Below are 23,435 nucleotides of genomic sequence, written 5' to 3' on the forward strand. Positions count from 1 at the left end.
CGTATTTTAGTACTGTAAATTATAGATAAGTAGTTTCTGCTTTCCTTTTCTGAACTTCCTTTGGAATAAAGCATTACCTTTAGAATAAAACCATTACTCTGGAATCTGATGAAACGTACTCCAATCTGACTACTACATGAACGTGAACATGATCTTGACAAAGCAGAAAAATTTCAAAGTAGAGAGTCAGTGGATCAATAAAAGGAAAAATAAAATATTTTGACTGAAAAGTCTCAGACATAGAAAAATATTATAAATTGGAAAATTCCTATATTGCTGCTCTGGCATTGCAGAAAAAGCTGCAGGAGCATTTGGTGATTAGAAATATTTTTAGTAGAGCAGTAAAAAGTAATAATTTTTATAAATGTCAGTGTTGTCCCTTGCTGGGTATATATAGGAATTAGCAAGAAGTAGTAATTCACATTAAATTGTGCTACACAAAATCCAGCCATCCTGGAATCTGTTACACAAAAAGCCTCTTTTGCCTTCTGCACTGGGATCGGACTGCCCCTTGTAGTAGTAGAAGGGAAAGTGACTTCCAACCTGGTGTGAGGTGGAGCCGTCAGTGGTAGTGGTGAACAAGTGTTTACTTGGCTAATGAATGGATTGGAGGTTGGCCTCATGAGCGCCTTAGGAAAAATGGTAAACTGTTTAAAACATTCTCTCCTTCCTGTGAGAACAAGACAGCTTTTTACAAGTCCATTCTCCCCAAACGCAATAGGGTTATTTTACTTAGTGTCAGTAATTCAACATTTAAATGGTATTTCCTTTAAAAATAATAATATATGGCCCTCAAAAAAAGCATATTACATACTTCAGCACAATTTTAAAGTGTGAAAAATTGAAAGCATTTAGTAGTTTAAGTCTCAATAAGTATTATGCTGCATTTTTAATAGATTCACTTAATAAGCAATATATTAAAGAAAGAAGGAAAATGAGGAATAAAGAAAGCCTTTTCTTGATGACTTGTGGGGTGTCTATGCCTACTCACAGGTGTAAATCCCCTTCTAGCAGCCCCCATGGGTTTCTTTATCAGCTGGTTTGTATCCTCAGCCAAAGGTCTTCCTCTGCCAAGAGGGAGGAGAAGAGTCATCTGCACAGTGAGGAGGGAAAGGATGTTTCTGTCATCTTACCTGGAGAAAACTGCATGAGTTACGAGAAGCATTTTTTAACGGGTGATACAAATAACATCTAAGGGAACACATTTGTATGCAGAGCAGGTCTTATTCTTTGTATTTGTGCCTGGGAACAAGTGCAATATCTGTGTAGTGTTGGAGTTGAGGCAAAAAGCACAATGAAAACATTTAGCATTCGTCATTCTAGATACAAAATATTCTTGAGATTTTAAAAAGTGTTTTGACAATTCTTTTTTTTAAGTCTTTTCTTGAGCAGCAGGTATACTTTAATTAACTGGTTTACATTACAAATAAAATAAATAGGAGCTTGGATAAATAAAAGAACCTGGATTGCACTTGAAAAAATCCCATCTGTCTCTAATGTTATCAAAATCTATGTTGTGCTAAGGAAGGGAAGTACCAGACTGTCACAAAAAGGATGCAAACTGTTAAAACAGCTCAAAGGTTTTAATATTTCCCTGAATTCTTTAGGGTAAATTACTAGTGGCTATAAAGTTTTTACCTGTTTAAGTGGTTGACGTTTGTTCTGGCATATTTTTGTAGCCTGTTCACGATGATAATTTGTATATGACTTCAGCACTCCTTAAGCACTCATTGTTTAAATTATGATGCCAATTCTGTGTGACCTTGGACAAGCTTGGATAACTTTTCTGATGATCAGTTCAGTACTTGGCAGGAACTTGGTGAAACTTAACCGCATGATAATACCTATAGAGAGATATATAGATACATAGATATGAGTGTAGATAGCTGTTTGAATTTATTGTATATAGATGGGTTTAAGGGTAGAAATATGGTTGTATGACAGATAGCAAAACAACTTATTTTGTGTTCCTGGAAAAGAAACTTGTAAAGCAGTGCCTTTTCTGTACCATGTAGCAGGCGATCTGAAATAGTGACTGAATCTTCTATTCCATTCTGCAATTAGCCAATATAACTCAGACATTCGAAGAATCCACAGTAAGATTTTGTGGAATTGCCGGTGTTTGGTACCCCTGGGAACTGACTTGTAGCTGTAAGTTGTAACTGATTTCTCAATTTTTATTTTTCTACAAATTCTCAATTGACTCAAAGGGCAATGAAAGAATAGACACACCGTGGAAAACATCTATCCCCACCATGTATTAGTATGAGAAGAAGAAGTATATTTTGTCTTAGTTCACCGTGTATAGGATTCATCTGACGTCACTTTAATATCTAAGGATTACTGTCTAGTCTTAGCTAATTGGATATGGTCCTTCATTAGTCAATAGAGAGAAATGAGCTCTTCTAAAGGATGATTCACCCCTTCTGTGTTAAGGTGAGATTAACTGCTGTCTGGAGGTGTCTTTATAAAGGGAAACATACAGAATAAATTGTTAGGCAGCTAATGCTTGCCGAAGTGTATCCTGCTTTAAGTGCCATCTAAATTATGAGATCTAAATATGAGACTGAAAAATAGGATAGCACTGTCAAGGTAATTCAGAAGTTACTCAGTAGTGGTAACTCCTTGATGGTATTCTGGTTTATATTCTTTCTGACATAAAGCCATTGTTTATTTTAAAAAGTAAGATCAATGCATTATTTTCCTATTAATCATTAAATATCCTCTCAGAAGAGTGAAATACCTCTTTTCTATCTTTCTGTACCTAAGCACCCTGGATGAACTGCTATCTCCTGGGAAATATCCTATTGCCATGAATACTGAAGTGGTGACTTCACTTTTTTTTTTTTTAATGAAACTGGCTTATGTGCTTGCATTTTGCACTAGGATTATGTCTTGAGGATTGCAGTCCTTTTGCTTTTATAAAGGGTAGAAGCTATATTAAGTGTCCACTTGTAATCAACTTTGGAGAAATTATAATTTTATTATAATTTATATAATCTTGGAAGCAGTTTCAGGGTGAAGGTGACTTAAATTTACAAATAACTTATTTCTGAAGGATGAAGGAAACAGTGACATTAAGCAGCTGCCTGCTAAATTGAGGTCAAAACTCCTAACTAAAAAAAAACATTATAGAATCATAGAATCATAGAATAGTTCGGGTTGGAAAGGACCTTAAGATCATCAGGTTCCACCCCCCCTGCCATGGGCAGGGACACCTCACACTAAACCATGCCACCCAAGGCTATGTCCAGTCTGGCCTTGGACACAGCCAGGGATGGAGCATTCACAGCTTCCCTGGGCAACCCATTCCAGTGCCTCACCACCCTAACAGGAAAGAACTTCCTCCTTATATCCAATCTAAACTTCCCCTGTGTTTTAATCCATTAACCCTTGTCCTATCACTACAGTCCCTAGTGAAGAGTGCCTCCCCAGCATCCCTACAGCCCCCCTTCAGATACTGGAAGGCTGCTCTGAGGTCTCCACACAGCCTTCTCTTCTCCAGGCTCAACACCCCCAACTTCCTCAGCCTGTCTTCATACGGGAGGTGCTCCAGTCCCCTGATCATCCTCGTGGCCTCCTCTGGACTTGTTCCAACAGTTCCATGTCCTTTTTATGTTGAGGACACCAGAACTGCACACAATACTCCAGGTGAGGTCTCACGAGAGCAGAGTAGAGGGGCAGGATCACCTCCTTTGACCTGCTGGTCACGCTCCTTTTGATGCAGCCCAGGATACGGTTGCCTTCTGGGCTGCAAGCGCACACTGAAGCTGGCTCATGTTCATTTTCTCATCGACCACCACCCTCAAGTCCTTCTCTGCAGTATCTCTTATGAATCTCTTTGGCTAGAAAGAAAAGTATAGAAAACAGCCAAAGCTGCCTTATAAGAATTTAGGAATCCTGAAAAGTTAAGCTTAAGATGAGGACTAACCCATGCACTCTGGAAAAGAAATGAACTTGCAGTCTTCCATAATTTAGTTACTTTTAGTAGGTACCAGCTGAACTTCAAATATCATACAGGCAACTTTTGTTTGTATATTTGTCCCCTGGGAAAAAGAATTATTAACTAATAACTTTCATAATAACTCTTCTTGACCTCTGTTCTCTCTCATGTAGTATTTTCAGCCCTCAAAATTATGAAAAGTGCTGGAGAGAGTTCACAAGAGCACAGCATGTGGCAAATCAAAGACAGAGGCTACCTGCAATAGGGAGGATGTAGCCTTTTCTGCAGGGTCACTTGTGTCTGGAAAGGGACATGTATGCACTGCCCATGCAGAAAAATCCAGTTAAATGATGAATTAATGAAATAGTTAAAAAATCAATTCTCCTCTATTCCCCGGGGATTTTTTTTCCCAGCATTATAGCTTGACAACTGCAGAAAGTACTAATAATTTTCACTAATAAATTAAAATTGCTCAGAGTGCCATTTCATTTCCTGGGTCTTGTGCATAACGTGCACTTACAAACGTGCAGTTACTGAATGATTTAAAACGTAAAAATGTTAAAGGTAAGATTTTTGGGAAGTGTGGGAATCCCAAGGTACATTCCATGAGGTTACATAAGCATCAAGGTTACGTCCTGAGCCTCTTAAATATATCTGTGGAGAACTGCCATCCAAGAAAAGGTGTCTCAGAACCCTGTGGCATTTAAAACACTTACCAAATATGATGGACTTCTTGGAGGAATTCCAGAGGAGGCCACAAAGGTGATCAGAGGGCTGGAGCACCTCTACTATGAAGACATGCAGAAAGAGTTGGGGTTGTTCAGCCTGGAGAAGAGAAGGCTCCGGGGACGCATATAGCCTTCCAGTACGTAAAGGGGGCCTAAAAATAGCTGGAGAGGGATGCTGTACAAGGGCATGTAGTGACAGGACAAGGGAAAATGGCTTTAAACGGGAAAAGGGTAGATTTAGGTGAGATATAAGGAAGAAATTCTTGATTGTGAGGGAGGTGAGACACTGCCACAGCTTATCCAGAGGAGCTGTGGCTGCCTTCTCCCTGGTGGTGTGCAAGGCCAGATTGGATAGAGCTTTGAGCAACCTGGTCTAGTAGAAGGTGTCCCTGCTTGTGGCAAGGGGGTTGGAACTAAATGATCTGTCTAGACCTAGATGATCCCTTCCAGCCTAAACCACTGTCTGATTCTGTGACTGTGATTAGCCATGTCACTTCCCAGTTGCTGAGTGGCAAAATGACAAATGTCTATGGGTTTAGACATCCAGGAATGTTAGGTGTGCCTAAATCATAGATTTAATGCAGGAAGTCCATCTGAAAGTGAAAATGAATATTGTCATCCCTGAGTTCTGCAGGTATACCTACACTGGGGGAGCAGACCTCCATGTACCAGGCAAGGACTTTGTTTTAGTTCTTGCTGTGGCTTAAAAAGAGCTTGGGCTCAAATTGCCACAATGTTCTTTGGAAGAACTAAATCTCATTTTTTTCCTACAATGCGTGTAGCTGATCCAGACTGAAAGGAAGTCCAAGGCACTGGATTGAAGATTTATGGAGGGGAAGTGGGGTGGGAATGAGAAAGTTTGGCTTTGAGACTGTGCCTACCCGTGTAGCTAGACTTGGTGTATATCAACAGGAGTGTTCAGGCATCTGTTTTGTGTCTTTAGATGCATCATTGACTTTGGTGCTTTAACCCCTGTCTGCACCTCAACCTTGTGCTTGAGACACAGTGTACTCTGGTGCTGCTCTTTGCTCTGCACTGCAAAATTCTATGTTCCGTTTTTTTTGTCTTTGCTAGCTGACACTAGAATAAATCCCAATTGTTTTAAAATGAGATACATTAGCAATGGAAAGAGGGATGTGTTGTGTTTCTTATTTGGGAGTTTAATGTAAATACTGCAGATGAGTCAGGACTTCACTTGAAAGAAAAGCATGAAGTACTCGAAGAGATGGCCAGTCAGTGTAGGTCAGACTCATGCCTCATTCAATTACTGAATTAAAATTATTTTACTGCTAACATTTGGAACAACCTTCAACCTATAATGTAATAAAAAGGATCACTGATTGACAGCCAACCCTGTAAAATTAAATCCTTTCCTTTTGCATTTACAAGGATCTTCAAACGAATGCATGCGCCGTCTTACTTGTATATAGGCTCTTGCCCCTGCGGTGACGGTGAAGCAGCAGAGGTGGGTGCGAAGGGGCTGCGGGTCAGCGCCGGCTGAGAACCACCGCCCGCGGGCGCAGCAGCCGCATGGGGGCAGCAGAGCCGCCGCGTTCCCCGGGCCCCCGCTCCGCTGAGGCCGCTCCCACCTCCGCGGTGCCCCGCGGCTAAATACGCGAGCAGGTGATGAAGAGATCCGGGCTGTACCAGCGGCGGGACCGGGTTTCGGAGGTGGGCAAAGGCTAGATAACACTGGTATCGCTGTCCCGCGGCTTCTGCGTTCATACCTTTGTTTGTTGGTGGTGGGGTTTGGTTTTTGTTCTTTACTGGTAATATTTGCGCACAAAGGTGTTCTGTTTTCCACAGTTTAAAGAACATCCCTCAGTTGTATCACTGCACAAGAGAAGCTACTGCCTCGGCTGAAGGGGGTGGCTGTGCGTGCCCCATGCAGTGCAGGCCCCACATGTGTGGTATGACAATCATAGAATCACAGACCAGTTTGGGTTGGAAGGGACCTTAAAGCTCCGCCAGCTCCAACCCCCTGGCATAGGCAGGGACACCTTCCACGAGCAGGTTGCTCAAAGCCCTGTGCGACCTGGCCTTGAACACTGCCAGGGATGGGGCAACCACAGTTTTCCCTGTTCCAGTGTCTCACCACTCTCATAGTAAAGATTTTTTTCCTAATATCTAACCTAAATCTCCCCTTTTTCAGTTAAAAGCCATTCCCCCTTGTCCTGTTGCTAAATGCCCCTCTGCAGATTTCTTATAGGCCCCCTTTTAGGTACTGGAAGTTAGGCTGGATGCTGTTTTCTTTTGAGATGACATTTTCAGTGTATTAAGTTTGCAGGCCTCACAGAAACTCTCCCCACCCCTCTATTTGGTGTGATCTGTGTGAATATATGGGAAAATACATAGTGTGAACAGGGGCTTGAAGCTAGAAGCAACTAACCTGAGGATGAGGCAGTGGTTTCTTCCAGTTAAATGTGTGTTCAGCCTTTCATCATCCAGACTTTTGCAGCCTGGCCCTTTTGGTAGGATCCTGTGTGGCTTTTTCTGGGAAGATGGAGGGTTTCCATCTCCCCGACTACCTGAACCTTTTATATGGCTTTACATAGATGCACTGGTCTATGTTCCACCTTGTCCTGACTGGGACAAACACACAAACTTCAATTAGATTTAGCAGGATCCAACAGCCTACTGAATTACAGTTGTCTGGTTGGTGTAACTCAGTGTTGCCTCTCTTCAAGAAAACATCTTAAGCTCTGGGTTTCCATACATTAGAAAACCACTGTACTTGTGAGCTGTTAGTTTGGACTGGATGAGGTAATTTCTTTTATTACACTTACAGGAGCAAACCCATTTTGCTTGACCATTTATTCTTCCCTCCCAGTCTGTAACAGCTCAAGAGCCTTTAGTTTCAGTTTGTGTTGGAAAACCTGTTTCCACCACTTCTTTTCCACATGTTGGCCTGTTTCAGGTGTGGTGACAGGAAGCAGAGAAGCTGCTTTTAATGTGTTGAGGCAATTCAAATGAGCTAGTTAGCTTTTTTTTTTAGAGTAAGCAGGATGTGCACTTGGAGATAAGTGTAAGTACTTTAAAATTATTGTCTCATGTTAAACCATAGCATTAAAATTTCATATATTCTGTCAATGTTTATGATTCTATTCAGGTATTTCCATTTAGTAAGTGGACCCATTGACCTCCAAAGATGTGTGCCATGTGAGTGAAAGTATGTGTTACCCTGGAAGAAAGGTGGATATTACTGGATGAAAGCTGTCCTTGCCCCGCAGTTATCTGCATTATTGACAATACAGGAGAGGAATAAAAATGAAGAACAAGCTTACCATGACAGAGAGAACTTGCACTGGGCCAGGGATGTCAGTGGAGGTGCGCTGAGTGTGTGCCGTGCCAGTGTGGAGAGGGTGAAGGAAAGTCTTGTATTGGGTTGTATTATATCATATCAATATTGCATTACTTAAAACCTAAACCAAACCAAACGAAATGAAAACAAAAACAACAAACCAACACCAACACACCCAAATCTATCTCCAGGAAATTAATAAGATATCTGGGCTGTGTTTTTGAACAAATGTCATAATTTCTCAAACTTGTTTATATGAGGGGTAAATTGGCTTGTGCTTATCCACGTGAGCAATGTCCAGATATACCATTAAGAAGATTTGCTGGATATGACTCCCACAACTGATTTAGTAATTGTATAGTTGTGTTACCAGACACTGAAGTGGCTCTGGATCTATTTACTGAGGGTATTTTAAATGTGAAGCTGCTAAAATTTGTTTAAGATTTCAGTCATGTCAAAGTCTGTTTAGATACATAGTTTTCACAGAATTGACCCATTTCTGCAAAAATAGCTCAAAAGGCATCTATATTATAGATTAACGCAGATGAATCTCCATGGCTTTCATTCATTCTTCATAAAAACTCCATTTAATTTTTAAAATCTGTTGCTAAATTTTTATGATGCAATATAATCTTGGGTCAGGAAGGATAAGTAACCATTGTAATGCCACAGAACCAGCTTCACAATATAAACGGATTAATTTAAGGGTGATAATTTAAATAATAGCTAATAGAATCAAACTAATTTAATGCACATTTTAAGAGCTAGACTAATCAAAGCTTAAAATGGATAGAATAATAAAGCAAAGCTCATTAATTTGGCATAGTAAAAATATATACAATCAAAAAGAGCTGGAATGAGCACAAGCTTACAATGAATGTGCTGAGTGTTTAATCTTATTCTTGCTAAACTTGTTGTAGAAATTCAGAGCAACTTCAGCTGGAGTCACAGCTGAAGGCCAATCTGGTAGAAGGCCAGTCTGCTCTTTTCTCACTGTTGTCAATGATGCCTGTTTGGCGGTGCTGGAGGGGTGTGGAAACTTGATGTAAAGGGTGGCATTTCATGCTGAATACTCTGTGTCTTGAAAAGAGGGGAGAATAAAAGGAGAAGAGGTAACCCACTAACACGCAGTCATAGGAACCAGGGTTTCATCAGCACAGACTGATGCTCAATCAGGCACATTTCTGCATATTCCATAAATTGATAATCTGACAGAAAAAGGAGGAATCATCAGAATATTTACTGGAACATTTAAATTGCTAGTGCAAGTTCAGGTGTTTAAGTAATTGTAGCAGAGTTTTAGTATAAAATAAATGGCCTCATTAATCTGAGTCTGTAATAGATTTAGCTGTCCTTGCATTTCTGTATGCTAGGTTTCCTGTGGAAGAAAGCCTTGTGCATTTTGGAGCCCCATCTGATTCTGACAAAATTGGCAGTAGTTTTAAAGCTATTCAATTAGAATAAGAAAAGGTGCCTGGGAAGAAGAGAGAAAAGGCACAAGTGCTTCTGTCTGAAAAGCTGTTCCATGGGATCATCCTTACACAAAAAAGAGAAAATTTGAAGTTCCTCAGGATAGGAAAAGCTTCACTCAACCATGAGGTAAAATCTATAGGAAACAAGGCTTCGTTAGTTCCAGAGCTCACGGAACTTGTTATTATTCAGCTTGTTTAGCAAATTCGAATTTTAGACAACTCTTTTTCTTTGATATGGCACCTGAAGCTTGAAAGCGTATTAGATCTCCAGCCTTTTATCTGTGTAAGGCTACAGCGAAAATGCACCCCAACCTAGCGTTCCCTAGGTGATTTTCTTTCTGAGTGTATCTACATATATGTGACAGGAGAGGAGGAGGGAAGAAGGAAGGGGAAACATGAAAGAACTGAAACGTCCTTTATCAAGATTTGGTAAGGCAATGTGTTCCTCAGTCTGCGTTCTGCCTTCTGACATCTGGTGGCAAAATTCCTCCATTACAGTGCTTGCTCTGAATTTTTAAGAAACTCTCCCCCCCTCCTCCAGCTCTTTGGTCTTCTCTGACATTTGTGGGTGCTTAATGCCAGTGAAAACCAGGGCACTTGTGGATAAAGAGGTAATTCTAGTGTCTGGCGGGGAGCAACAGATATGCCATGCAGCTTAAAGTGGGAGGAAAACAAAGAAGATTTATATAGCGGGTTTACGTCTAGCAGCAGCAGCAGCATCTCTCTGCATCCCAGGCTATGCCTTTTGTGCAGAGCGGAGATGTCTGAGATACCTCTGAACAGCTTGGAAAAGCAAATTTTTCCACAGCGAGCTCTGAGCATGCTTCCAGTTGCCAAATCTCAGCACACCTGCCTGACACCTCAGCTGCTATGATGTGTGTCCCCCACCACAAGTGAAAATGCTCATTTTGCTCATTGTGAATACATGTAGAAATGATTGGTTCTAAAATATATGTTTAGAAGAAAACTACAAGTGATTAAGCATTGGTAAGAATGAAAATGTCAAAATGATTCTGATGGCCATACGAGGTACATCTCCAAAGACCTAAGGCTCCCTCAGTTATTGCCTACCATACTTATATTTGGGCTGGGTTTCAGAAAATGAGTGTTACCCACATCCAAGATCAAGCCAAGATGTTTATGTTATGTTTATGTTATGTTTACCATGCCCCACGGGTGAGAAAGAACTGGAAATTTCAACAGACTTCTACATGAGGCAGTCTGGCAAGTGGTGAAGTTCTTGAGGTTGGCCAGGTTTGAGGCAGTCAGTCCCCTCAGGGCAAAGGTTTTGGCAGGATGTGGGATGGCAGGCAGGGTGCATGGGGTCAGATGGTGACATTTCTGTCCATCTACATGTGGCTGTTCATCATGGGTAACCAGATACCCCTGTTCGTGTCAGGCAGGTGAGGGCAAACTTAATTGTAACACTGGAGAGAGGCATGTGAACTCTTCTGAGCAGGACCAGGCGTCACAGTGCTCTGCCATCATGCAGTCCGAGCTCCGAATGAGACAAGGTTAATCTAAAGGATTGCCGACTATTCCCTTCAAAGGAATCACACAAGTAGAACTACAAAAGCAGAAAAACTCAGAGGCACAAATCCTTTAGCATTTCCTACCATGTGTTTGATGAAGGAGGAAAGGCTTGAGAAGGAAGGCAGAGTTTAGTCAGACTTCCTAGTGTTGCAGATCCTGAGATCTAAGTGGCAACAGTCCTCTTTAGGTACAGATAGTTTTCTTTCATATTTATACAAAGAGAAATTACTTATATTCAGACTATTAACTGTGTAATCCATTATCTATGCATTTGTAATCTCATTGAAAATTATGTAAATAGAAAATGTGACTTTTTTTACCTACATGGAGTGGATTTTTTTGATTCTGTATTAATCAGAGCCATTTTTTTCATGCTGAACTAGTAGATGTTTGTCCTCAGACAAGACGAAATGCTAAAGGAGTGTTTCCTTTTGGTCCTGTTTTTGAAAATATCTTGAAATCTGCAATTCAGAAGATTAAAAAATGATCATGTTCCATTCTTGTTTTAGCTTCACCCCTGTTCTCTGTTCCAGTTTCAGGCTGGTTTGGAATAAATGCGGTATATAATATTCTAAATAATAGTACTTCTTCTGCTCTTGACTCTTGGAAAGCTCTACTTTTTCCTGTGCTCAATATGCAGAAAGATGAGCTCAAAATACACCTTTTTGCCTTACTATTAAAACACCATAAAATCCAAAGTCTGTAACAACCTTTAGGGTATTTTTTAATGTTTTTCAATGCACAAACACGAGCCTAGTACATTCCTGAGTGCAATTCTCTTTTATTTTTCCTTCCCTTATTAAAGCATCGGTGCTTAAAATTCAGAGGCAGAAAGACTTATAATCAGAAAGAAATACTGAGGAACAGAACAACTTATTCCTTTTTAATGCACTGTATGCTTCATTAAACTTAGTGAAATTTGGATGACGTTGTTTGAGAGACTGTGTTGTAACTATAAAGCAGATGTGGTATTATTTCTCTAGAAAAAAAATAACCCGGGTAAATTGACAGTGAGTGGCCTTTTTCTTTTCCAGCAAACAACACATCTGACAACCCCCTAATCCCCCACAATCCCACCGTGAGGGAACTGAGTTATTGAGCTAATAAGCATTGACACCTTTTTTACCAGAATTTGTGATGCCTGTTTTTAAAATGACACAACCCAGATTAGAAAATGCTATATCATGAGATAATAAATGGCCCCATGAATCTCTACAGTGAAGTCTAATCCTTCTTGTAGATGAGTTCTCAAGTCTGACAACACGTTGTCCTTGGTAAAGAGGTTTCAGAAAAATAAGTATGATTCGTTTGTGAGATCAGCTTGATCCTTGCCTTTACTACTTTTGGTCTAACTTCCTGTTTTCACAAGGTCTCCTTTTCTTGGATGGAATTTAATTATGTAAACATAATTAATTAATGAAAATAATTCCAGACATAATTTTGGAAATAATCCTTTTAAAATCAGATGAAAATCTCATTAGGTAAGGAGGTCTGCTCCCCCCCCCCCTCCCCATCTTCTCTATAATGCAACCTTTAGTTTAAAACTGAAACACAATTAGCATACATTTAACCGAGGATAAAACATTTATTCATTTTGGAGTTCTTTGTAGCATGACTGCAAGAGCTGATGCTGCTTGATACGTAGGAAAATAGGAACTACCATAATGTACCAGCTTAAGGCAAATATATAGATGAATGAGTTCTATAATGTGGTAGACCAAATTTAGGCCAGGTGTGTGTGAACACTTTCAGGTTTGAGTTTTTTTTTCCTTTTTTAAAAAGGAAAAAAATTCTAATATTGTTTCCTGGATATAGCTTGTTTTTTTTCCCAAGGATATGAATACTACTTACTGTACCTCCGACAAGAAACAAGAGCCACACTTAATACTCTTGTTATTTATACCTTTACTGTGGAATAGAGCGCTGCTCAAATATTTTGTTGGCCATGGACTCTTCCTTTTGGTGTAATAAGTAAATTGTTAAAATTTAAGACTGTATCTAAAAGGTGAGGAGGCCAAGTATTGTTCTACTTCTGACCTGAATTCTTATGGTAGGGTTTGTTTTGTTTTTTTTCTGCTTATCACATGAATTACAGCCTAGATTAAAAAAGAAATTTAGGAGCTACAGCACAAAACATTGCAACACCTAACTTTTTGGTACATGCTTCACCCAGAGCAAGACTTGGAAGCTATGCCTGGCAGCATAGGTTCTCTAATACACAGAGAAAGTAAGGTGCCTTATAATGATATATAAAAGATCTAAAAGGCTCAGCAGTGACTCATCAAGAGGTAGCAAATGAGAAATGAGGAGTACAGGTTTTTAAATGTTTGCCCTTCACGGAGCTTAGGTGTTTTAGGAAGTATTAGGAAGAAGCATCTTTATGTTTCAAAATAGCTACAGTTCTCACAGCCTGGGGGATTTTGGTCTTTTTGATGAAGAAAGATCTATTTGCATGATATTCCATGGGGTAGGTCAAACATCAGACAAACAGCATTCATCACAGGGTTTGATCATCTTTGTTTAGTGCTGCTTTGTTGGTGAGTTCAAGGGAGTAAAGTACCACCCTGATAGGGGAAGATCAAGAGGGGCAACTGAAGTAGAGGACATACAGTAGTCTGTGGGACCAGATGTACCCAAATGCCTTGAGGGAGTAGGCTGATATCACTGCAAGACCACTCTGTCATCTGCAGATGCTCATGGTGACAGCAGAAGGTCCCAAATAATTGGAAAATGGTAAATATGCCCTTTTTCAAGAAGGAAAGAAATCAGAAAGCTATGTTTGTTCAGTCCCTTTAGAGAGGGGAAAGGGGAGACCTAGCTGCTGTGTTCAATTACTTCTGGATAGTTAGAGGGAAGATGGAGCCAGCTGCTTTTTGGAAGTGTACAGCAAAGGGATGAGAGGCAATGGACACAAAAGGCAGAAAGAGCAATTCTGAGAAATTTGTTTGCATGTAAGGGAGAAAATCCTTCATGATGAGGGTGGTCAAATGCTGGAAAAGGGCCAGAGAACCTGGTAGGTAAAACCTTTGTCCTTGGAGATATCTGAAACCACAGGACACAGCCCCGAACAACCTGATGTAACTTTGAAGTCAGCCCACCCATAATTGGGATCTGGATCCTCAGCCCGACCAGTTCTCCAGAGATCCCTTTCAACCCATTTTTAAACATGATTCACAGCTTTCTATCCTCTTAAATGAAAGCAACAGTCTTGCTCCCCAATGACATTGAATGTGTACATGTATCTGGGTTGTTTTTTCAGCCTGAAAGATGTCATTACTCTGTGAGCAACACTAATATTGGTGTGCATGAGCAATCCATGTAATTTTATATCTTAGGAGAATAACTTTAAATGTCAAAACCAATCATTATGGTGTTTATCTGTATCACTTATGTGTTGTAGAAAAGAAAGAATGGTTACTTCTGTTAGTTTTGGCAGTCAGTTTTTCCATTTATGTGGAAGCTTTGAAAGATCAGAGATTCCAGTATGCTGGTTAAAACCCCAATTTCCTTCAAAATCCAGTAACCAGCATGATTTTAATAAATGCCTGTGGGAGACTTATTAAAGGACCCCAGAATAACTTTGCTCCATTGCCTTTTCATTTTACATCAGCTTTCCAGGCGATAATTACCTTTATTTTTGTATGTGAATATTTGAAATGTACCAGAGCTTTTAAAGAACTTAAAATTTGGTGGACCAGATTCTCATCTGTGACAAAAACACAAAGTGTGTAACTGTATCTGTATGCACATTGTAAAGGAGACTTTTAGGTGCTGTTTGACTGTTCCGGCTCACAGAGCATCAGGATGATAAACACAAATCATTTACAGCTGCTGACTTTTGGAATCCATACTTCAGAATATCCCCAGCTTTAGGGGATGGCAACAGAGGAATGTTGTAGGATGATGCTGCACATCAGGCTCTAAGCCACTGTAGGTCTCCTTACCTTTGGGGTATTCCTGATGAGAGCTGGGGTCTGTTTCTGCTTATTTTAATACCTGAATTTCAATATTAAGAGAGATGTAAGACGCAAGAGAAAACCTAATCTTTATAAATGAGAAACCAAGAACAGTGCCAAAACCAGCACTTCTAGTTAGCTTAGGTTAGTAGCATGGTGGGTGATAGAAGGGTAGGAATCTCTTGGGAGAGATTAAGGAGCAAAATTATTGGTAAACATCAGTGAACTCATTAGTTCTTAGAGACAAAATCTGCATGTGTCTACCAAGATATAAGTTTTCTATCTAGCAGTTCAGAACCTGCATGCCTTTGAGTATAATCAGTGTTTAAAAAAGATCCAAATATGCACAACCATTCAGAAACAAGGTTTTATTTTTCTGATTTTTATGCTGTTCTGTTTGCCTTGAAATGGAAATGCTGAAGTTGTTCCAAACACTGTACCTGTTGTGAGTGCCAGCGCCCATTTGCATGTTTTATGCTTTCCTTTTAGCATATGGAAGAGCCCTACAAATTGATGAAAAGTAAGAAATAGTGACACTAATTCAAAAACGAAGCAAGCTGAAGGAAGAAAGAGAGAACATTTGTATAATAATTGTGTTTTGTAACTGTATTGTGTTCTAAGGCCACAGTATTCAGCTGGGGATTTTCCAGTCAGAAAGATATAAATACAGGCTGTGTAGGACAAAGACTGCCAATCTGGTATTCCCAGAAAATGGTAAATTTATCATATCGTGCATGTGCAGCATGTGCAAATGCACCCTTAGAGATGAGTCAGGCTTTCTAAGTAAGCATCTGTAAACCAAGCTGCACTGTATAGGTGCAACGGATCATTTCAGTTCTTCCCGGGAGTGTTGGCCATACTATGAGAGCATGTAGAGAAGCTTCCTGCAAGCACGTCTTTCTGCATGGTGTCACACAACCTGTGTGTGAGTACTGCAGACTTGTGCAGATATTCAGATGTTGTGCAAAGTGATCTGGAACAACCGCATACGCGCAGCAGTAGCACCACATCATAAATAATGACCACATTTTCCAGGATTTGCACGTATGACATTCCTGACTTTCAAAGCAGGACAGCTTAGCTATTGCTTTGTCTATTGCTTTTTCTTCTGATATTTGCGTGTGACATATCTGTATTGTTTAAACTGTGTGATAACAGTTTTGTGTCTTCAGATGTGCTTGCCTGATTTCTGTAACAGCAGGACACCCGTATGAAACTACCAAGTATCCTCTGGTCTCATAAAACACAATCAACTAGAGTGTAATGATACATTCAGCTAATGTAAGTATATGTGCTCCTATAATTACAAGGCATTTGCTACATCTAAAGTGCAACAGCTGCTGTAGTTGCGTATTAGTTGCTGTAGTTGCATTTTTTGTGTGTTTTGACTGCTTTTAGTCCAGTAACAATACTTTTGGTCCTACACTGACCCACGCAACAGGAAAGGACCCGTTGCATTGGTAGGACAGGAGCATCCAGTCCCTGTGGAGCCACATTAGTTTGAATCTGCCTCAATGTCCTGAAATTATGCTGCTGGTAGCAGTATAGTCTTGTTTGTTTCAGTTCCCTCTGCATTATTTTTAGCTGTCTGCAAACACAGAAACACAGTTACTGACTAGGGAAATCGTTATGTTATTGTACCAGCTTCCAGAGAATGAGGTAAGACCACATTTCTCTTTACAGCCAGCAGCCTTTTAATTTGGCTGCAGTCTGCATCTAGGCATATGTGCATTGTAGTGACTACTCAACAGCAATGGTAATAACCATGTACCAGGCCACTTCTAACTTGCCCTTTCCATGCCAGCCTCTTGGGATTTCATCCTACAGCTCCACCACTGTGTGTGGGCAGTCAACATTAAGACTTCATTTTGCTGTTCCTTTATTTTTTGACTGCATGGACCTTTACGTCTGTATTTGCTTTGAAAAGAGTAATTCAAATATTCTACAGGTCCTTACTTACGTGGAAAAACTCTAGCGTGAACAATAACAACTGGGGAAGTGTTTTGCTTCCCTCTTCTGTTTCTCACAGACTTGACTATCAACATTACAGAAGATGTGATGACAGTTAAAGATTCAACAGAAGCTTCTCAGAAAACATGCCATTATACTAGCTGGTCCAAGTGAAATACAGAAAACATATGATTATCAGTACTTCTTAATACTGTGTGCATTCATCCCCATTTAATATAGGAGTGGGCAAGAATTCCAGGAGAAAACTTTGAATTTGACTCGGATATTACTGTAATGAATGAGGGCCCTCTCACCTTTGGCTCCCTCTACTTCTCTGCGTCCCCTTTTGGAAAGCACAAAATACACTGAAATATGTGAGCAAGCTTTTACTCACCTACCCACATTTCATAGAATCCTAGAATCACAGAACTGTTTGGGTTGGAAGGGACCTTAAACATCATCTGATTCCAGCCTTCCACTAGCCGAGGTTGCTCAAAGCCCTGTCCAACTTGGCCTTGAATGCTGCCAGGGATGGGGCAGCCACAGCTTTCTCTGTTCCACTGTCTCACCACCCTCATGGTAAAGAATTTATTCCTCATAGCTAATCTAACTCTCCCCTCTGTCAGTTTAAAGCCATTCCCCCCATGTCCTGCCATTACACGCCCTTGCATAAAGTCCCTCTCCGGATTTCTTGTGTTAGACCCTCTCCAGATTTCCCTCAGTTAACCATCAGTCACTGCAGACGACTGCCACCCACCACCCGTCTTTGAGCCGAGGAAGAAGAGGCCTTCAAAACCGCACCCGCACTACGCTCCCCCGCCACCCCTAAGGTGGGGATGCACGGACCGAGCCACCCACCACTCGGGCACCGCCCGGGAACGGGGCTCGGCCGAGGGTTTCCCGACGTGCGTGACTCCCTTCTCCCTCTGGAGGGAGACACAGCCCAGCTTTTAGCTGCCGGCGCCGCGCCTCTCCCGCCCCTGCTCCAGCAGCCCCGGCCCCACTGCCCCGAGGGAGCTGCCTCCGCGCCCGGCGCCCATCCTGCCCCCGCCGCAGGGGAAGGGGCTCCCTGGGGATAGGCGGCGGGATCCGCGGGGATCTCCTTCTCTCCGCGGCCACGTGCGCCTGTGCGGAAACTTCGCACCCTCGGCTCGGGAGGGAACCGGAGAGAAGGGGAGGGAGGGGGGGAGCCGTGCCGTGGGGGCGGGCGGGAGGTGGCCCAGCCCCGGTGTGCGCGGGCCGCGGGAGAGGCGGAGGGCGCTGTCAGCGGAGCCCCGCTCCTCGGTCAGACAGAGCTGCTGCCGCTGAAGGGGCTGGGGAGGAGAGCAGCGCGGAGCTGGGCGGACACCGGCGAGAGGAAAAGCGTCCCTCCCGACCCCAGCGCAGGGAGCGCCAGGAGCTGCCGCTGCCCGTCCGACCGCCCGGGGCGGCTCCGCGCTCCTCCGAGGTGCGGGGCGGTGCACAAAGGCTGGGCACGGAGCGGCTGCTGCCGCTGCTGCTGCTGCTGCCGAAGGTGAAGCTCTCGCTCTCCAATTACTTTTCCCAAGAGAGAGAAGGAGGCAGCAGGAGGGGGAAGTCGTGCTGTGTGCGAAGCCAAACCAATCAGAGATGCTCTAACGGAGGTATTGCTGCAGGACGCGCCGGCTCTTTCTCCCTTCCTCTGCCGGCGGGGCTGAATCGGGACCTCACGCAGCTGGCGGAGGGGCAGGAGCCGGACCGAGCTGCAGGACTTCTTCACCCTCCGCTTTTCCGAGAGCTAATCCATATCCGACCCCTTTTATTTTAATTTTTATTATTATTATTTCTAATACTCTGAAATCGTGCACGAGAAACACTTCAAGTCTCCCCTCCTTCCCTTCCCACGTACTTCACCCTCCCTCTCGCATCTCTTAGCCGGATTCCTCGTATATTCATTCCCAAAGAGGCGGGGGGACACCCGGCAGACGATTGCCCTCTCCAGCCCGGCCGACCCGAGCCGACCCGAGCAGAGGGGAGCCGAGCGCGGCGCCGCTCCGCTCGGTGCCCGCGGGCACTGGCGGGGCGCGGGGCGTGTGCCGGCGATGCCCGGGCGGTAAGGCTGGAGCTGCCCCCCGACGTGAGGAGGCCGATCCCTAGGTGTTTCCAGCAGGAAGCGGGGCTGCAGGTACGTGAGCGGAGGGCTCCCGGGGCGCGTGTCTGTCTGCGCTGCTGGGGGGGAGCGCACACACCAGGAGGTACCCTCCGCGGCTGCGGAGATCCCGCGGGGCGGTGGGCAGGGAGCGGCCGCGGTGGGGCTAGGCGCGGGGCGGCTGCTGCGGGCGAGCGGGTGTCTGCCCTCCCGCTGCCCAAAAGTTGCAGAGAGCCGCTGCGAGGAGGCAGGAGCTGCTTCGCGGCTCTGGCCGAGCGCCGGGGCAGCTGCTCCAGCCCGGCGCCGGGCTCGTGTTCTGCTTTTTAATAGAGCTTGATTCTATTCAAACGGACGTTTCAGCAGAGCCGGGGGAGGGGAGGGAAAGGGGGCAGGGGAACCCACCCGTTTTTCAGCCAGACTACTTGTGTAGGAAAGGTGGCCGCTGGCTTGCAGCCCCCGCGGGCACTCAGGGGTTTACTCTGCTTTGGAGCCCGGAAGCTTCGCGACCGCCTTCGGAGTCCCTGTAGGAAAACCTTACAAAAAGAGTTCTTAAAAGACCGTTCATGGCTTCAGTTCTTCCTGTGCATAACGCTCCCCAAGTTGTGGTGTAGGTAGTATGAAACATACCTTGCGTCTCCACGTTACTTTCTTTCATTTCACTGAACTCATTTACTTACTGGATACGGTGCCGGTTCTGTATGCCACAGCGAAAGGGCTTTTCCTTTATTCCACCTCTTTTATAGATTTGCAAGAGAAAGTTTTAGAATAACCTGCTTTGTTCCCGTGGAACTGTAGGATCGGACACCGGGGTGTTTAGGCAAGGAGTAAAGAGCAGTAGCTTGCACTGCTCTGCTAGGAGTTGCCATGCACGGCTCTTATTGCTTAAAGCATTTTAAATGATATGTGTAGTTACAGTTGTTTCTTTCCAGCTTCTGCTTGGAGATAATCAGTGTTTTTTTTTCCAGAGCACTAAGTACCTCACTCCTACCAACCCACCCCCCGGTAGGCACCGGCTCAGTATTTAAAGAACCATGCTTTGACTCCTGCAGAACTGTCAATTTAAATAATAAACATACTCCCTGAAAGCCCCATAAAGCATTCTGGGTGTTAGGGTCTTCGCACAGCAGTGGATACATTTAAATTACTATTGACTAAGTGATAATTGTTATCTGGTATCTCAGTTTTGCTAACTAGTTTCAGACATTAGCTTTCAGCCTGCTGTATGTTTAACACTTTAAAGCTGTTTTATGGGATGATCCAAGTGAAGTCAAATGGATAAATTAAGATTCTTTTTTTTCTATAGTGTGGGGTAAAAGCTAGAAAAATAGTAGTTCAGTGGTACTAGGAATATAGCTTAGCTGGAGTTAGGAAAGAGCATATTAAGGCAGTTTTATCGGGGGTGGCAAAGGTTACATCTTTCATTATACTTTTTCACAGTAATTGTGCAGTCATTTCATACTGATGCCTAAATAGGTCTGAGTGGTTAATTAGCAGTAGTAAAGTAATTCACATGAATTTCATTATTAATATTTTATTTCAGAGAGCTGATACTGCTGAGGCAATACTGAAAGCTGTATTTTTTTTTGTTGTTTCATAAAGTCCCAATTTCCAAAAGTACGGTACTGTTACTCATTTAAATGTAAACTACCTAAGTGCCGTAATTTCAGTGGAAAGCTTTGTTCAGTTTGTTAGCAGACAGCAAACGAGGATTACTATGCACTGGTTCCACATGTCGTTTGAATGTAAGGGGGCTTTCAAAACTGTGGTATTAATTTTAAACACGCTGCTGGTAATGGGTGACTTTCAGATAAAATCTTGATTCCTGTCATGCTGTTTTAATCAGAGAATGATGACTGATCTGTCAGGATCTTATCACACTGGACATACACGGTAACCTTTTTACCTGTCTCTTCTTACGATACGAGAGATCTCAGCTTTATGTGTAGATGCTTGTAATGCACTTGATAATTCTGGTGGGGAATGCATGAAAACAACTTGTTCTGAATAGAAGTAAATAGATGCGTGTACAGATGGATATTGAGGATTGCTTTTACTAGCAGATTGCAAAGCGATGATTCATTGAACCGTATCTAGATTTACATAAAACAAATAATACTTTACACTGAATTGTAGCGACAGAGAAACATGTAGCAGCAAAGAAGTTCCATCATTTTGTCACAGGTGATGACAGACTTGATAAAGGACATCTTTACAGATGCAGGCTGTATGCTTTTGGTGAGCAAAACATACCATGGAATTTTTCAGACCTGAGCATCTTCACACTTAAATTTGTGGCTGGCTGTATAGTGCTACTAACCAACCTGTGTAAAGCTTAAATAGTGTATTAGAAATACGTTGCATTAATTATGTTGTGTGTTCTACTTGCTATAAATAAGTAATGGAACAACGCTAACTAGTTATAACACTAAAGGAAATCACTGACTTTGGAAGACAGAAAATCACATTACCTAATACTCATGTAGACAAAAATGTGATCACCATCTTGAAAAACTACTCTGAACGATACAACTATCAGTGAGGAAGCAGTTCTGGTTTAACTTCTGCAGGATTGTATTAGAAATGCTTCATTAAGTCACATCATTCTGCAGCTGTTTGTTCACTGAAAATTAGAATAAAAATCAGGAAGTTTATGCAGCAAAGCAGTATTATTTCCTTTGTTAAGTACTGAAAGTTCAAACAAACATGAAAAAAACCAACCCTTTAGGATTAGTGTGTCAGGAACACTGAGTACATCCTATTTTTGTGATATATGGATGGCATTTACTGATGCAATTCATCAATGTATTTATTATTCAAACATCATGAAACAAAGAAGATAAATGAAAGTAAACAAAGACTGCATGAAGACACACAGGCTAAAGCAAGGGAAGACCCCACAAATCTAATTTATTAATGTTCAGTTTCATATTTACAGTCTATGTTTAAACATCTCATTTAAACGTTTTTGTCTCATCGATTTTCTACTACAGCTCCAGGTAATTCAGGGAGCAATAGCTTTCATTTGAAAATGCATTTTCGATTTATCTGTTGAAGTACTGAATTTTAAAGGTATTGAGGCAAAAAGTTGTGTTTGGATTAATATGAAGGATGTGTCCTATGCTAGCAGAGCTGAATGCTGATCTGTCCCCATTCACGACCATTTTTATGTGTTAGGAGGGGCATCCCAAACTGATGTAGACTTTCGTTGCTCCATTGGAGTAGTTGAAGTGCTGACATTTGAACCAGCCGGAGTTTTGCGCCATTATCTTAGATCACTGAGTTTAAGTGTGTGCTTTAGAAGGATTTTGCTTACTTTTATGTTTTTTTTAGGATAGAAAAAATTTACACAGTATGCTGAGCATCATGGAATCCACTGTAATTGCACACCTTCACATTTGAAATACTTTTTGCAAACAGAGGCCCACTCTTGGAGCTATTTCAGCAGGAAATTTGGCCCTGTGGTTTGGTTTTGTAAGCTGTTAATGTATACTTCAAACCACTCCTCCTCATAACTCAGTTCAGATGTGTAAAACTCATCATGCATAGGAATGAATGTGAAAACATCAACAGTAATGTCATTCATTTTTTCTGGTGACAGCTATAGAGCTATCTCCTTTTGCGCTAGGTAGAACTCTGGAAGATAGTGATTTTTGTGCTTTGATTCTTCATACACCGTTGCCAGCCGCTCCTGCTTACCCTATGTAGTCAGTTATTTATTGAAAGAGAAGACAAAATAATGGCCACCTAATATAATTTTTCATACTGCTAGTGCAAAACAGTCACATTTTTAACATAAACAATTCAAGGCATTTTTATAGGTCTTCCTTTATGCACTGTGTTTTGAAAAACACTGTGGAGGTAGACGAGAGAAAATAAAGACATAGTGCTTTACACTGCTTGTTATGGCAGGACACTACACATTACACATACTACATAAAGTGGGATCAAGTCACTGAAAAAAGCTTTCTTATTTTTATTTCAGATAGATCCAAAAACTGATTTGTAGGATGCACTGTAGTTCTACCTCTTGCGTGAGTAAACACTTACCAGAGTAGCTCCTGTATCTTTTGTGGTATGGAAGAATCAAGTAGTTACATGTGTAAAAAGTGGGAAATTGTTTTTTTCCCCCTTGTTTAAAGCTTATCAAACCTTCTGATCTGTACTATGCTAATGGCTTGCATTTTCCAGTAGCCTCACTTTATATCTTGCTAATCTTGTAATATGAAACTTGAACACAGGTCTCTTGGCACCAGGACAGCATTGTACAGAGCCACCTCTGCTGTGAGCATACCTTTAACAACACCAAGGGGAGAGACATAGTACAGGGTAGCATGCAGGTGAAAGCACACGGAGCTTGTTTTGGACTTTGTGGATGTTTGGTAATCTATTATGCTTAAATCACGACTTGGAGCTAAGGCTGCACATAAAGTGCTTTAGACTGACAG

General features: G+C 42.0%; 1 protein-coding gene and 1 long non-coding RNA gene across 6 annotated transcripts in view; both read left to right on the forward strand.

Annotated features, from left to right (window-relative positions):
* The first annotated feature begins 9,406 nt into the window (after positions 1-9,406).
* Positions 9,407-17,081, forward strand: LOC130608004 (uncharacterized). Its single transcript, XR_008974431.1, has 2 exons — positions 9,407-9,571; positions 15,423-17,081. It is a non-coding gene; the product is annotated as an uncharacterized LOC130608004 (long non-coding RNA).
* Positions 17,082-18,128: 1,047 nt separating this feature from the next.
* TAFA2 (TAFA chemokine like family member 2) overlaps positions 18,129-23,435 on the forward strand; it is a 198,516-nt gene continuing 193,209 nt past the window's right edge. For 4 of the 5 annotated variants that reach the window (XR_008974429.1, XR_008974425.1, XR_008974428.1 and 1 more), the window contains exon 1: positions 18,129-19,026. The gene's annotated coding sequence lies outside the window, so the exon portion shown is untranslated. The remainder of the gene's footprint in view (positions 19,027-23,435) is intronic. The other variant, XR_008974430.1, reaches the window with a different exon arrangement.

This window comes from Pezoporus wallicus, unplaced genomic scaffold, assembly GCF_028554395.1.
Source record: "Pezoporus wallicus isolate ANWC-B61680 ecotype Strahan unplaced genomic scaffold, APGP_CSIRO_Pwel_v1 contig_4722, whole genome shotgun sequence".
NCBI lineage: Eukaryota > Metazoa > Chordata > Aves > Psittaciformes > Psittacidae > Pezoporus > Pezoporus wallicus.